Source organism: Podarcis erhardii (genome assembly GCF_964252035.2).
Source record: "Podarcis erhardii genome assembly, chromosome: 3".
Lineage (NCBI taxonomy): Eukaryota > Metazoa > Chordata > Lepidosauria > Squamata > Lacertidae > Podarcis > Podarcis erhardii.
In genome coordinates, this window is record NC_138507.1 from 9,092,811 (window position 1) to 9,109,886 (window position 17,076).

The following is a 17,076-nucleotide window of genomic DNA, read 5'->3' on the forward strand; positions in this document are numbered from 1 at the left end:
TCTACACCTCTGATTTGAGTTAGCTGCTGAAGGTTTTGGACAGTATCAGACCCAGGAGCATCTGAAGAGTACCTCCTGACAGAGTTGGGCTGGACAGCAGATGGTTTCACTGCACAGCCTGGTTTCCACACAAGGAGCGACTGCTCAGGCTTATTATGAAAGCGATGTTAACCTACAAAGAAAAAGAAGATATGAGAGAAACAAGCCTTAAAAACAGAACACTAAAAAGAGGTAGTGCATTGACAGAAATTGAGTTGGGGAAGAGGGAATAGGGACAATAGGGACAATACCCCCATAGAAATAGGGCCATTATTACTTCTCTGTAGTTCAGCTAACAGTGCAATCCTAACCATATCGTCTCAGAAGTTTTACTGAATTCAGTGGGGCTTGCTCCTAGGTAAGAAGAGTTGGAATACAGTTTAACTGTATTTCGAAACACATGATTAAGGAATATGAACTAGAAAGAAATTAGGAAGATATCTTTAGCATTCTTACGGGTATTTCTTCTAGTATCCTAAAAACAGGAAGGAATGATAAGGCTATCAATGGCTACTAGTCATACTGGCTTACGTACTTCAGTATCAGAGCAATCTCTCTAAATACCAGGTGCTAGAGATCACAATGGAAGAGGACAATTGCACTCATGTCCTGGTTATGGGCTTCCCACAGGCACCTGGTTAGCCCCTGTGATAACAGAATGATGGACTAGATGGGCCTCTGTCAAACCCAACACACTTCCTTGAGAAAGGAGCTGCTAAGCTTATGCCAGCATGTGGTTTCCTCCACTTTTTCAAGTTTAGAATCTGATTCAACTTCTACAACGCAGTTTCACCATCTCATATGAACAGAAATCTTGCGGTAGTAGTAGTACTTGAATCCCCAACGAATTTGAATACAGCTGCTGTTAAGGGGAAGCACTACAGGGTAAACTGCAAAAAATACTTGTCTTACAAGAGATGCAAGTTTTTGTTGGGGAGTCTGTCAAAAACAAGTAATTAGAATTGTGATGAATCTACATGGCTCAGAGCATGCTGGGGTGTGAATTCAGGCAGAGAAAGAGGCAAACACAAATAGGAGGCCAAATTCTCTCCCTCGATGAATGAAAGTAGTCCACTGCCAGTATTTAGGTACTCTTTTGGTCAAGTGTCATGATGGAACCTTACGCCATTTAAGGTTCAGAAGCAAGGGATGCAGAGAAACAAGATCTTCATGTGGTGATTCAGTCCCTCTATTAGAGAGATCTCTAAAAATATGTTTGAGAACATAAAATACACCATTACCATCACCTAGCAAAGGATCCTGGAATAACATCACTAGATAGTTTTTAAGAACCTGAAAAAGAGATGCATCACATAAGTGGGCCATTGCTAGTAGCTGCTAGAATAGAACTGGCTGAAAACTGGAAAGTGACAACTTCATAGGAGCAAAATGTACAGAATAATATGAGCATTTAATTACAAGAAAATTTACATCTCAATGGATTATGAGAGACAAAGATAAATTCTATATGGCATCATTTTATGTCTTATGCAAAAAGAAAAGAGAGGAAATGCTCTTCAGAATACAGACTAACTTAATTTTGTCAACCTTATATATTTTATCAAATCTTGCATACCATATTTTGAATTGTGCCCATTTTAAAATCAATTGAGGTTGTATCTTCTATATGTGATATGTATGTCTCTGTGAAAAAGAAACTGCATTGCACATGCAAACACCTGAAGTTACAGCCATATTTTATAGCCATCTGTGAGTTGCAAATAATTCTATGCGAATGTTTGTAAGTTAAACATAATCAAGAACATTCAAGAACATTCTTCATCTTTGGCACAGCCCTTTCAAAGGAGGTTCAGATCAACTTAAAAAAGAATCCAGTAAAAACCAGCAGTAAAATAGTAAATATAAATAAAACCAGCAATTAAATTATGCTTAAAAGCCCAGGCCAGCCATAATCAGTTAAAATTAGATGCAAACAACCAGCTTTTTAGCATCCATTTAAAAACAATTGAGGTAGTAAAGTTCACTTCCTGCAGGAGCAAGTTCCATAATGAAGTAGTCAATAATGGTTAATATTCAGAATATCTATTTAACAGAACTGTAAGAAAGCCTTGTGCATAGCAATTCTTGGCTTTTAGGCTGGAACCCTAGGGACAGCCTAAATGCAGACTATTAAAAAAATTAGCTACAGTACAATAAGTGTGTAGATTTAGTGCAGTCTAGTGTGTGTGTATTTCTACATTAAGCCCATGTATATATTTACCAAGAATTACGCACGGCTAGAAAGCAATGGATTCTATTTGTGGTTAAATTAAAGACTTGATTTGCTTCACAGATGCCTCAGTCCCTTTAACAGAAAACTAAGGTAGTGATGAGTCTTAGCAAAAGTGGAGCCAGAATACGGTCACTGTGAAACAAGAGGGAGAAATCACAATGCTCTGATGAACTGCAACATATGCAGAAAGGCTACTGAAAAGTTAAGAGACCCAAGAGGGGGCACCCCTCCCCTTCTAACTCAATTGGGACCTCCACAAGGGACAAGATGTTTTGAGTGCCAGCTGGAAAACAAAAACACAAAGCTGGTTGGGAGTAGAGGGGAGAAAAAATGGTTTGCTTGTAGTATCCCTGAGCAGGCATATTCCTCTTAGGGTTTCAGGATACACAGTAACATTCAGTGTATCCTCAAGAATTCTTGGTATTCATCTGGCTCAATGAAAAACAGATAAAGTAGTGCAGCCTCCTGATGAAGAAAACAAACAGATTTCCTAAGAAAATGATCCAATCATTCACTGGTATGCCCTCAAACTCTCCACTCCCAATCAAAATGCTTGTTTCCAAGCCAGTGGAAGACCATTGCTCTCTGATCCTCCCACTTCTTTGACCCAATTACTAATATGTAATTTGGTTTATTCAAACCTGTGAAGTATGGGTAACCAAATGATGTCTCAAACCCAGCACCCTTGATAACCAAAAAACACAGATGTGAAAAGATGAAATCTAAAAAAAAAAAAAAAAAACCTCAGAAAAATGGCCTCTCCCCACAAAAACAAAGGAAAAGTTGATATTCTGGAGTAAAGCTGAGCCTTGTTGAGGAAAAAAAAACTTTTTCAGAACAGAGTAACAAGAATCTGCACAAGAAAAGAAACACTGAAAGTGGCAAAAAAAAAAACTTCAACGTAGCTGTAAGACAAACCTCAAACTGGCGCCAAATGAGTTGGAAAAATACTTTTTAGACCGTCTATTGAAATTTCAGATCCAGAATTCAGAGAATGCTTTGCTGAAATAGAATTATTATGCTTGGAAAAAATATTGTCAAATCACCTATACCATTGTGGTATTCTATTTTTATGCTGCACATCGTTTTGTTATACATCCTCTGAAAGTTTAGTTGAGAAATATTTAAATAAGTAACGGGCACTTTTTGACCTTCAATTAGCACCAGTGTGAGGTTTGCCTCACAGTTGCAAGTGGCCTTGAGATTTATACACTGTACTGCCACTGCTTTCCTTAAAAAAATACGTAAGAGGTAGGAGGAGTATCAGTTTTATTTCATCAAATATGTATGTATGTACTCGGTATGTACTGCAGTATGTACTCGGCATACAATAAAAACTACATAATGAAGCTGTCCACACTTCTGTGAGGAGGGAATTCCACAGTTTAGGGGCTTCAACAGAGAAGGCCCTCTCTTGGACTGCTATGCACCCCAGACCTGGGTGGCAGAACTCCCAAGAAGGCCATTTGAGGCATTAAGAGAGGGATGGAAACAGTGAGATATTTGGGATCTAAATTATTTAGCGCTTTAAGCACAAATGTGAGCACCTTTAATTGGACCTGGAAGCAAATTTTCATGCAATGTGACTGGAGTTAGATGAATTCCAAACAGAACCCCAACAAGTACAATTCAGACAAATCAAGGACAATATTAATAGCATTACTTTTCTTTATCTTTTGGTATGGAGTTTTTAGTGACATACTTATTGCAGTTACAGATAGGTAGCCGTGTTGGTCTGCCATAGTCAAAACAAAACAAATTCCTTCCAGTAGCACCTTAAAGACCAACTAAGTCAGTTCTTGGTATGAGCTTTCGTGTGCATGCACACGAAATCTGAAGAAGTGTGCATGCACACGAAAGCTCATACCAAGAACTGACTTAGTTGGTCTTTAAGGTGATACTTATTGCATTTTGTATTGGCACAAGAAAAACCTGCAATTTAGATGGAAATGAACCAAGAGTGCTGGAGACAGTAAGCATATACTTAAGATACACACACCATAAACCAAGGCATATTTATTCAGAGGTACTATTATTTTATTATTTATATTGTGCTTTTCCCAGATTGGCACTCAAACTGGCTTTTCCATTCAATGGGATTTACCAGGCAAGCAGCTATCACTAGGGAGAAAGGTGGAATAGAGTAGATGATTATTTAACAAAATTGTTATATCACTTATTAGATGAAAACCTTTTAAGAGAAGTTTGCAAAAGTATAAAACACCGAATTTATTTAAGAACATTTAAAATATTATTGAAATCAACATTTGACAAGAGAGATGATACCACATTAGATCTTTCCTCCCATCCCAACATATTCATATCACATTATAAGTAGGCCTACAAGCTGGAAACAAAGTTTGATCTAGGAGATTGAACTGTTATATTTAACTTCTAAGAATGAAACACATTTTATTTTTAGATGCTACATCTTCAAGAGCATCAACTTAGAAAAGCCATTCCTCCTGTGTGAGAAAAGGTGGAATGCAAATGGCAAAGACAACGCTAAGCATCAATTTTTAGAGACATGTCTATTAAAATGGTTAATATGTTGCCTGATTTAACCAGGGAACTTTTTTAGCTGATTAATATTTAACCAATTCAACACTGCAACCAAAGATGTGGGGTGGAAAATAGCACTGTTGGAAATTTTTCATAAAATTTAGCACAATGAGAACACACTCTAGAAGTCAAATTTGGCTACTGTAATGGATACAATACTAGTCAACTCAAAAACAAAGATGTAGAACTTTTTCAGGTCAGATCTATATTTATGCTCACAGCTCTTCAGGGTTTGGAATGTTAATTTTCAGTGCTGCATTTAAAAATACATATAAATGTATGACACTTTTATATTGTTATATCTTAATTTTCATTACTGGGGCTTTCAAATATTTATTTAGAATGTAAATTTAACAAGATTAACATGTGTTTTAGTTTACTGTATGTAACTCAGACCTCTTATCAAGTATGGGCAACAGGGGGGAAAAATCCAAAAAGTCACACATCTCTGATTGCAGATATTACAGATTGCTAGGAGAGTAATCAATCAACTCAAAATAGCCAAGCAGCTTTACATAAGCATGTTTTTCATGAAGATTCTGACCACAATGTAGTAAACTGCATGTATGAATGGTTGCCATTTTGATTTTAACAGTTTTCATGAGACATGTTGAGTATGCAAATGTATTTATAGATTTTTAAAATCTGGAAGAGGGCTGCAAATATAGCTGACCAAGATTAATTCTCAACCAGATGGTGAATGTGTGACCAAACATCTGCTGTTTTTCTGGGCACAGGAAGAAACTAGAATGAGGAGAAAGGTTCTAGCTTGGGAAGCTAGCATGTGACAAAGTAGGATGTATACAATAATTTAAAAAATGGTAGTGGGATGCATTGTTTCACTTTGTAAGCTCCCACCTGCAGTCTTCACTGTTTCAGTGCAGAAATAACTTGGCTATCTCAATGTCGACTACAATGCATTTTACTAGGACTATTGTAAAATGTATACTATGCTACATTGGAGGACAGTGACTCAGTAAACATTGGCTTCTTTGTGAACGAAGTTAAGTTTGCTTGATAAAAACCCAGTTTACCAAGCGCACTGCGTGACAAAGAATCAATGGTATTCCTTGCTGCGAAGACAATTATTCAAATATACCTCAGGCATTATTATAGCTGAAAGCAGCAACTTCAAAATAATATCCGGGTCCTTTAATGATTACTTAGTTAAATATGTTAAGTTAAATTAACTGAAAGCAGCTTGCAGATACTTAATTGGCTTAGGATTTTATTTATGTTAAGGGATGAATTAATATGTTTAATTTCATAATGTGAAGATCTAAGGATGTTAATGTTTAAGTTAAATTTTACAAGAACAGTGATTTGGAAAACCGTTAAAAGGATATGCAATGAAATTCAACCAAGGGGATGCGAGGAAGTCACTTAACGTTAATAAGTATAATTTTCAATAAGGCTATGATTTATGTTTGTTTGTCTTATGTGTTTGTTTATAATGTTGTGAAAACCAATAATTTTTTTTTTTGTAAAAAAACAGCAACAAAATATCCGGCTCCTTTGTGGATGGCGTTGGTCAGAGGACCCAGAAAAAGAAACACTATGTGCGACCTTTACCTTTAACCAGTTCTCAGCAGCAGCAACTAAGCTGAAGACACCATTTTTACGAGCTGCGAAATAACTAGATTAGAAAGAGATACGAGAACTATCCATAGCGAGAGAACAAAAAGGCTGCCAGAGGCGGAAGCCAACGGATAAAAAGGCATTTTCGCCCCAAGACCCGCGCATGCGCAACATGCCCGTCTCCGACTAGGCCCCACGGTTTGTCTCGCGCCCGCGCATGCGCACGACCACTCCTCACGCCCCGGCGCCATGGCCTCCCAGGCCCGACCCCAACACGCGCGGATTATTCTCCTCAGGTTATAGTATAACGCGCCCTTTTCCCCACCCTCCGTCCGTCTTTTCAACGGTTCAGCTGGAACGGTGAAAAAAAAACCACCATTTTCTCGGCCTGACAGGAATAGGCACAGGCCCCTCACCCCTCTCCTACCTCAGAAAGAAAGCGAGCCTCTCACGCATTTGCGGTCCTCACCACGAACGTAATGTGAGGAAAAGGGACCCCACCTCCTTCAGAAAATAAAAAAAAGACCCTCCACAAACGAAGCTGCGTAAGCGTCGCCCCCACAACGCTTGTATTAGACCGCTAATCCGCCTAGCGCATGCGCCGTCCGGTCAGCGGAGAACTGTTGTGCGCATGCGCTCCCCCAGCGCGAGAAGCTGCGCACTTTAAACTGCTCCGCCCCGCTCCGCGCCTATCGCGAGATGATAAAAGGTTCCACCCACCCCCTTTCCCGCACTCTCGCTTCCTCGTTCTTGAAAGGGTAAGGGATCACGTGGGTCTGATGACGTGTTCGGCTGTTGCCTTTTGTCTCTAGTAATTGTATTCGTAGTTCAGGTTTCTCGGTTCATTCGAATTCAGAATAGGGCTTTGTGACACTTTGGCTGGTTCTCATATTACATGTCCTTAAATTCTCAAGAGGGTGTCCTTTAACCCGACCTTTATATGTGCTTAAGCCAAACTGAAGACTTGCTGTTTTCAGTCTTCCCCAGGATTGCAGCTTTAAACAGGAATCTGAAAGGATATTGTCGTTGTTTAATTATTATTAATTAAATTATTGTATTAATAATTTCAGTTCTAAAGACATTGGTCATAACATTATGTTTGCGGACTGGGAACAGTTGTGGACCGCTGGTATGAAATTCACAGCATGTAATGCCTTAAGAGAGAATATTATGAAAATGATTTACAGGTGGTACATGACCCCAGTGAAGCTTGCGAAAATCTATCACTTGCCAGATAATAAATGTTGGAAATGTAAAGAAACTGAAGGTACATTCTTTCACCTTTGGTGGACGTGAAAGAAAGGTGAAAGGTGAAAGAAGATATTTAAATATACTTTCCTTAAGAAACCAGAGGCCTTTCTTCTGGGCATGGTCGGCCAATTGGTGCCAAAGAAAGACAGAACATTTTTTATGTATGCAACAACAGCAGCAAGAATACTCATCGCAAAGCATTGGAAGACACAAGATCTACCCACCTTGGAAGAATGGCAGATGCAAGTAATTGACTATATGGAGATGGCAGAAATGACTGGCAGAATCCGAGACCAGGGAGAAGAGTCGGTGGAAGAGGATTGGAAGAAGTTCAAAGACTAATTGCAGAAACATTGTAAAATTTATGAATGTTAAAATGATGTTGGATAAAAAATAATATGGCATTAGTGATAAAGTTAGAAAGAGTATGCAAAAATGAATTAAAAAAGGGTGAAAGATTAGAGTTATACTATGTCAAATTTAAACAACACGGTATAAGTGATTAAGCTATAAGGAACATGCAAGAGTGATTCGTTATATAATTAACAATGAGAATCGAAAGAGGGCAAGGATCTGCTGAACTTGATTGGGTAAATGGGAACACAAAAAAGGGAGGTGTGAGGAAGTCAAGAAACGGTTAAACAAATATAAAGTTAAAAATTGGATTTTTTTTTTCTGTTATCTTTCTTATTGTGTATTTTTCTGTTTATTTTTTCTGCATTTTTTCTATGTTTGTTTTCTTATTTTATGTTGTATGTATGTATGTGCTTTTTTGTAAAACCTTAATAAATATTTTATTTAAAAAATAATAATTTCAATTCTAGACCACATTTCGTCTGATGATTGCAAGGCGGTTTACAATATAAAAGCACAAAAATACATACCATCGTAACAAGCAAAATAACCCACCACCACACAGATTAAAAGGCCATAGGTTGTTTAAATAAGGCTTGGGAAAATCAGAGAAAATTGTAGAGTTGGAAGGGACAAGAAGGGTTCATCTAGTCCAACCCCCTGAAATGCAAGCATCTTTTTGCCCAATGGACCCTGAGATTAAGAGTCTAGTGCATTCTACTCATGTAAAAACACCAGGCAGGCCCCACAAATAACCCAGAGATGCATTTTAAATAAAAGGACACATTCTACTCATGTAAAAACACCAGGCAGGCCCCACAAATAACTCAGAGATGCATTTTAAATAAAACAATACATTCTACTCATGTAAAAACACCAGGCAGGCCCCACAAATAACCCAGAGATGCATTTTAAATAAAACAATACATTCTACTCATGTATGTAAAAACACGCTGATTCCTGGACCGTCTATGGGCCACATTGAGAAGGCCATTGGGCTAGATCTGGCCCCTGGGCCTTAGATTGCCTACCCCTGGTCTAGTGCTCTACTGACTGAGCTATCTCATCTACAGTAATTATTATTATTTTTTGAAGTGGAATTTTCTGCCTGGCACCTAAAGGTATGTGATGGAGGCACCAGGCAAGCCTAAGGAGAACATTGCACAATATTTACCGGGAGTGAGTCCCGCACAGGTCAGCAGAACTTTTTCCAGAGCGCACGTGGTTAAGTTTACTACGTTCGCGGTTCTACTTAGGATTAAAGTAACAGCGATGTCTTTTGAACACAGGGCTGGAGGAAAAGATTTCCTCTCCCCAAGGTAGTTCGCCTGGCGCCTTCATTATACACCTTTAGGCACCAGGCAAAAACGTTCCTTTTTAGGGATGTTTTAATGTTTGGAGATTTATTGTATTTTTAATATTTTGCTGGAGGCCCCCCAGAGTGGCTGACAAAACCTAGCCAGATGGGTGGGGTATAAATAATAATAATAACAATAATAATAACAAGGCCTTTGGTTGACCCGATTGACAGCCAACATCCTATACTCTTTTAAAATGTGGCTCTTTTTTGGGGTGTGTATGTTGTTATTGGGTCATTGTTCTTATTTTGATTTAATAATAATAATAATAATAATAATAATTTATTTATACCCTGCCCATCTGGCTGGGCTTCCCCAGCCACTCTGGGCGGCTTCCAAAAAAATATTAAAATACTGTAATACATCAAACATTAAAAGCTTCCCTAAATTTAATGTAATAAATAAAATAAAATAAATTAAATTCCCTAATTTAATATTTTGTAATCTTTTCTGTGAACCACCCTGAGACCTCTGGGTATAGGGTGGTATATAAATTACAAAACAAAACGAAACGAAACAAAGGATGATGGAGCTGTAGTCCCACAACAGTTTGAGGAAACACGGCACGGTCCTCTCTAGCTCTTTCTTATATCTGTGTCAGCCCCCGCCGTGGGGGCGTGGCTTTCCGCTCGATGGGCGGAGCCAGCCACTCGCCCTCCCAGCCCCTTAGCGACGAAGGCGAGAGGATGGTGGGTGACGCGGCCGCTCCTGATTGGCGGAGCGTGTTGCCTTAACTTTTCCCTAGTCCTCGCGGATCGGAGGAAGCGGTTGGTCTTGGAACTCCGCGAGCAGGCAGCTGGGCGCTCGCGCATCGCTGCATCTCTCCCCGGACGCACTGCGCAGCATTCTAGTCCTCAGTGAGGTCTCGTTCCCAAACTGCGCTGCAGGTAGGAGCTCGCAGTCTGCTGCGGGGCTGGGCAGGGGCTAAGGGCGCTCCGGTTATGGAGGGACCTTTTCGGGAGTCCCTCTGCCTGCTTAGAAAGCCAGCATTTCGGGGAGGGGGGGGGTGAAGAGTAGCCTAGGACCCTTCTCCTAAAATTAAGGTTTTCTCTCCGTTTCCACTTCCATAATAACGGCGAAGTTTTCAATATTTTTACTATGAGCCCCGTTGGCCTTTTAAAATAACTCACAAGTTAGACCAAGGCATATAAAGCTGATGGGCTAGCTCAGTGGGTAGAGCGTGAGATCTCAGGGTGTCGTGGGTTCCTGCCCCATGTTGGGCAAAATAATAATAATAATCATTTCTATTTATATCCTGCCCATCTGGCTGGGTTTCCCCAGCCACTCTGGGCGGCTTCCAACAAAAGATTAAAAATACGTTAAAACATCAGTCATTAATAATAATAATAATTTATTATTTATACGCCGCCCATCTGGCTGGGTTTCCCCAGCCACTCTGGGCGGCTTCCAACAAAACACTAAAATACAATAACGTATTAAACATTAAAAACTTTCCTAAGCAGGGCTGCCTTCAGATGTCTCATAAAAGTCAGATAGTTGTTAAATTATTATTATTATTATTATTATTATTATTTGTACCTCACCCATCTGGCTGGGTTTCTCCAGCCACTCAGGGCGGTTTTCAACAAAATAATAAAATTACCATAAAACATCAAACATTAAAAATTTCCCTAAACAGGGCTGCCTTCTAAAAGTCAAAACAAAATAAAAAAATTCCTTCCAGTAGCACCTTAAAGACCAACTGAGTTAGTTCTAGGTATGAGCTTTTTTAAAAGGCGCCCATTCTCTTTATTTTCTGCATGGTGATTGCAGCAGACCCGTGACATGACTGGTTGGGTGTTTGACTGGTCAAATGGCGGTCTAGTACTTTTAAAAGCACAAAATGGCGCGTGGACTGAGAAGATACTATTCAATTAGTCTAGAATTTATATTTTAGTAGCATTTATACATTTCTACCACACACTGAGAGGATACTATTCAATTAGTCTGGAATTTATTTATTTTTTTAGTAGCATTTATACTACACACTTTCGCCAGAAAAATTCAGCAAGCAACTTGCAGATCAATAAAAAATAACATCCACGCTTAGGTTAATTACCAAAAAAACAACCTTTTTGGTGTGAAATAGTGACATGAACTTTAAGTACAGTGGTACCTCTAGTTATGAACCTAATTCGTTCCGGAGGTCCATTCTTAACCTGAAACTGTTCTTAACGAGAGGCGTGCTTTCGCTAATTTTTATGTACCTTGCTTGTGGTGGCTTGTATTTTTCTTAACTTGCAGACTCACAGTGTATTTTCGGCCCTTAATTTCATGATTCCTGCATCTAGAATTAACAGGCAGCTTGGTGCTTGATGTTTGTGTGTGTGTATATTACTATAGTCATTAAAACTTGCCTCAGTAATTGAATTTTCTTATTCTTCCCCTGCCTGGTCCATTAGCATTCTTGTGAACATGTGGTACAGTTCTGGCATGTCACTAATTTTTGAAACACATTGCTTTTTAATGATATAGACATATAGAGTAACTTGCAACAGAATTTCAAAAAACCACACAATTATTATTATTAATTGAATTCCTATACCGCCCTTCATCCGAGGATCAAGGGGTGGTTTACAGTATAAAAGCACAAAAATACATAACATGGTAAGAAATGAGAAGAATAACCTTACATACACAGTTTAAAAGCCTATAGATTGTTTAATATGGCATCATAGATGCAAAACGCAGAATGCCAAAATGTTAGCGGCATAAATATCAACATTTAGATTTTGTTTGCAAAAGAGCACTGTACAGGATTCACAAGGGCTAGCAGAATAAATGAGCTTATATTAGTTGCCTCAAGTTGAAGGCCGTTAATGGAGGCAAGTGGAAAAGTTTTGCTTGGGTAGCTCTCCAGATGTTGTTTTTTTTAAAAAAATAATTGAATGATTGAATGAATGATTTTATTGAATGATTTTATGTTACAAAAAACAATACAGCCATACAACCACTAAATATAATTAAGAAATAAGAATTACATACATCAATATTTAGTTTGTTATTTGTTATTTAACGTCTTATTTCCTCGAAAACATTCCATACAAAAACACACATATGTGCAGACACCCACACACCCACACCCGCACACAAAATGATAATAATGAAAGTAAATTTCCCCCCTTTTATCTTCCAAAATCCTTTCTTCAACTTTGACTTCCTGTCAAGTCCCTTTGCATATATTTTATCTTACAATCGAATGTGCACAAAACAATAAACCTTTCTATATAAATTTTCCAATACATTCTGAAAACATAATAAATCCTTAATTGTTGTCCACCTCCTTTTAGTTCCTTTATCACTCGAATGCTAGCACGGAGTCAAAACTATTATTGTATTTTGGAACATATCTTCTATAACCATTCCATTTTTCCGCAAATTTTTGCTTTGAGTTTCCTCTGAGTTTACTAGTCAGTTGAGCCGTCTCCACCAATTCCTGTAATTTGATTTGCCAATCTGTTATTTTTGGAGCCTCATGATCTTTCCATCCCTTGGCCACAAGTATACAAACTGCTGCGGTTGCATACAAGAATACCTCTCTTAGATTTTTTTGGGATCTCTTTATCTAAAACACTTAATAGAAATGCCTTCTTTTTTTAAGTAAAAGTTATCCCCAGCTATCCAGATGTTTTAGACTAGAACTTCAATCAACTCCAGCCCGAATGGCTGGGGGTCAAGGATGATGGGAGTTGCAGTCCAACGACATCTAGAGGACACCAGGTTGGGGGAAGGCTGATCTAGAAATTAGTGGGTGCTCTTGTTTGGGTGCTCCTAGTCCTGGGGGTGGGGAACCTCCTTGTGAAGGTAGTCCTCCTCTCTCCATCGGGTCCTCAAAACTCTCCAGGTCACTGGCGCTGCCTTGTACCCTGTTTGGCCTGTCTGGAATGTGTCCTTGAATTCTGATAATACTTGTTTGGATGGCTACAGAGCAGTGTGTGACTCTGTCCCTAGAATCTAACCTCCTCTACAAAGTCAAACTTATGTGTTTGGCTTGTTACCCACAAGCATGTGGCCTTCAGAAGATTACTCGGAAAGGAATGTGGACTGAAAAAAATTATCTGCCCTTACGCATCTCCTTCTCAGGTCATCTTGAGGGGTGGAGTGATTCAAGCCCTCTTTGAGCAGTGTTTGAATTAGCCAGCCACGTTTTGCACCTGGCTACTGGCCACTTGTGGGACGTGGGTGGCGCTGTGGGTTAAACCACAGAGCCTAGGGCTTGCCGATCGGAAGGTCGGCGGTTCGAATCCCCGCGATGGGGTGAGCTCCCGTTGCTCTGTCCCTGCTCCTGCCAACCTAGCAGTTTGAAAGCACGTCAAAGTGCAAGTAGATAAATAGGTACCGCTCCGGCGGGAAGGTAAATGGCGTTTCCGTGCGCTGCTCTGGTTTGCCAGAAGCGACTTAGTCATGCTGGCCACATGACCTGGAAGCTGTACGCCGGCTCCCTCGGCCAATAAAGCGAGATGAGCGCCGCAACCCCAGAGTCGGCCACGACTGGACCTATTGGTCAGGGGTCCCTTTACCTTTACCTTACTGGCCACTTGTGACCAAGTGAAGTTGCCCGGGTGCCAGGATGGTGCCTGACGTTCTCCACCATCTGAAGGTGCATGCCTGGGGATCCTTGGACCTGGAGCGTTTTCAAACACTAATACTCCACCCTGTAGAATTCTATCAGTTATATTTTATCTGCACAATCAGAATGAACTTCAGGAACCAAAATGCCATTTCTGTGCAGCCTGAGCAAAAGCAGCCGACAATGTTATAGGTAATTCTTGTCGCTTGTCTTTGGTTTACCCCGCCCCACTACCCTGCTCACAGTCGTGAAGAATGTCCCTACGTTATGAATGGTCCGTATCACCATTAAGAAAAAGAGGGTGGAATAGGCCAATATATATGTGGACAGCCCCTGGAAGAAATGACTTCTTTAAGTCACTTCTTTCTTCTTTAAGTTCTCAAAGCTCTCAACCTACCTCAAGGTTGTCATCTGGACTAGCCAGATGTTTAACTCATAATCCATCACAGTCAGTACATCATTTGAATAATAATAATAATAATAATAATAATTAATAATTTATTATTTATACCCCCCCATCTGGCTGAGTTTCCCCAGCCACTCTGGGTGTCTCCCAATCAAGTGTTAAAAACAGTACAGCATTAAATATTAAAAACTTCCCTAAACAGGGCTGCCTTCAGATATTTTTTAAAGATAGGATAGCTGCTTATTTCCTTCACATCTGAAGGGAGGGCGTTCCACAGGGTGGGCGCCACTACCGAGAAGGCCCTCTGTCTGGTTCCCTGTAACCTCACTTCTCGCAATGAGGGAACCGCCAGAATGCCCTCAGCACTGGATCTCAGTGTCCGGGCTGAACAATGGGGGTGGAGATGCTCCTTCAGGTATACAGGACCGAGGCTTTAGAGCTGTCTTGTGACAAAATGGCAACTAGACATTCCATTTTGGCCGCCGTAACCTTGGATTACGGAGCCATTTGGCACCTCGCTTATATATCTGAATTTCTAATACTGCTCTTAAGTCCCCTCTTAAGTCTGCTGCAAGAAAGCTTTGCCCGCTGTGCCACAAAGGTAACACCACAAACCCCAGGCCATGAAGGAGAAGTCCAAACTGGAGCTTCTTCCTGTGCCACCATTGCCCCAGATCTGGACGGGGCAGTGCTGGGGTGGGAAGGAGTGGCATTGTGGGCATTTGCCACGTGACTTGGGTCTTCTGACATTTACTTGGGAAGATCTGCACCAGGAGCAGGTTGAGGTACCTTTTTACATAGCTCTGAAAACCGAACTTGGGCATTATTTGCATAGGCAAAACATCCACTTCATTTTGAACAGAATATGTTTACGATGCCACAATTATAGTCTCATGCCAGCCTGATGCTATTATGCCACCCACTTTCCTTACTGCCGTGGCACTTACTTAAAAATCATTTGGTTAATATCCCTTCCAGTGTGTTTTTTCCCATTCGTTTGGCTTTCATTCCCTTGTTAATAGCCCTTTATATTTCTCCCTCGGTTGTTAGTAAGCTACTTAGCATTCCCAGAAGTGTTATGGTTTTTCTAAGGGAGCATAAAAAATGCTTTGGGGACCAATTTCTCTTTCCTCACCCCTTTGCGTACAGGATGCCCTGTGTCTTGTAGTTAGTTGAAAACTGGGACGCTTTCCAGAAACTTTGGAATCATTTAGTAAATAATCACTTTTAAAACATTAACAGCAGCGTTAATTAAGGAGGACTTGGTGAAGTCATATTTAACTTGCGTTTTCTATACATGTGAAAAACCAATAGTTTTTTTTACTAAGTTTACTGATTTACGTTTAAAACGCTACCTTGAACAACTTACATTGTTTTAGGCTGCAGTCTCCACAGAGGCATGATAAATGAAAAATGGAACTTATCGTACATCAAGATGACTTTTAGGCTTACAATATAATTTGGGAAAGTGTGTTGAAGTTGCTACTGCTGTAGAAATGGGACACAGTTCTTGAAGGTACTGTTATGTTTGGTCTTGTTCATTTGTGGGTTTGGGCGTTAATCTTATCTAGTGCAGAATTGGTGGAGGGGATTATGATTCAATGTGGAAATACGAGTTTTCTGTGTCTCCTGAAATGGTGGTTTTCAAACTTTTTCCTAGCTTCAGTGAAACCTTTCTACAGTGCTGCTCTAATGAGGAACCCCTGAATATAGAGTCACAGAGGAGAGAGGTATATATATGTGTGTGTGTGTGTTTTATTTGAAGGTGATGATGAAGATTGTTATTATTATTTATTTCATTTCTATACTACTTTAAAAAGGTAAAGGTAAAGGACCCCTGACCATTAGGTCCAGTCGTGGACGACTCTGTGGTTGTGGCGCTCATCTCGCTTTACTGGCCGAGGGAGCCGACATTTGTCCACAGACAAGTTTTTCCGGGTCATGTGGCCAGCATGACTAAGCCGCTTCTGGCAAAACCAGAGCAGCACACAGAAACGCTGTTGGAATGGTACCTATTTATCTATTTGCACTTGACATGCTTTCGAACTGCTAGGGTGGCAGGAGAAGGGACCGAGCAACGGGAGCTCGCCCCGTCGCGGGGATTCGAATCTCCAACCTTCCGACTGGCAAGCCCAAGAGGCTCAGTTGTTTAGACCAGTGTTTCCCAACCTTGTGCCTCCAGCTGTTTTTGAACTACAGTGGTGCCTCGCAAGACTAAATTAATCCATTCCGTGAGGCTCTTCGTACAGCGTTTTTTTCGTCTTGCGAAGCAAGCCCATTGACAGCTTAGCGGATTAGCGCTATTAGCAGTTTAGTGGCTTTTAGCGGATCAGCTGATAAGTGGCTTATCAGCGGATCAGCTGATAAGTGGCTTAGTGGCTTGGGAAAAAGGGGGGGGGGGGAAACCCGCAGGAATTCGCAAGACATTTCGTCTTGCGAATCAAGCCCATAGGGAAATTTGTTTTGCGAAGCGCCTCCAAAATGGAAAACCCTTTCGTCTAGAGGGTTTTCCGTCTTGCGAGGCATTCGTCTTGCGGGGCACTACTGTACAACTTCCATCATCCCTGACTAGCAAGACCAGTGGCAAGGGATGATGGGAATTGTAGTCCAAAAACAGCTGGAGGCACAAGGTTGGGAAACACTGGTTTAGACCATAGCACCACCTGCGTCCCTTCCCTATACCACTTTACTTTAAAAGAAAAAAGTGGTTTCTGCTTCATCTGCT

At 40.4% G+C, this 17,076-nt stretch overlaps 2 protein-coding genes across 3 annotated transcripts in view; one reads left to right on the forward strand and one right to left on the reverse strand.

The window, feature by feature from the left end:
- Positions 1–7,036, reverse strand: part of MATR3 (matrin 3) — a 29,828-nt gene extending 22,792 nt beyond the window's left edge. The window contains exons 1-2 of the mRNA XM_081855776.1: positions 6,840–7,036; positions 73–172 (exon numbers count right to left, since the gene is read on the reverse strand). The gene's annotated coding sequence lies outside the window, so the exon portion shown is untranslated. The remainder of the gene's footprint in view (positions 1–72; positions 173–6,839) is intronic.
- A 3,057-nt stretch (positions 7,037–10,093) lies between these two features.
- Positions 10,094–17,076, forward strand: part of SIL1 (SIL1 nucleotide exchange factor) — a 64,791-nt gene continuing 57,808 nt past the window's right edge. The window contains exons 1-2 of one of the 2 annotated variants that reach the window (XM_081855623.1): positions 10,094–10,262; positions 16,012–16,081. The gene's annotated coding sequence lies outside the window, so the exon portion shown is untranslated. The remainder of the gene's footprint in view (positions 10,263–16,011; positions 16,082–17,076) is intronic. The other variant, XM_081855624.1, reaches the window with a different exon arrangement.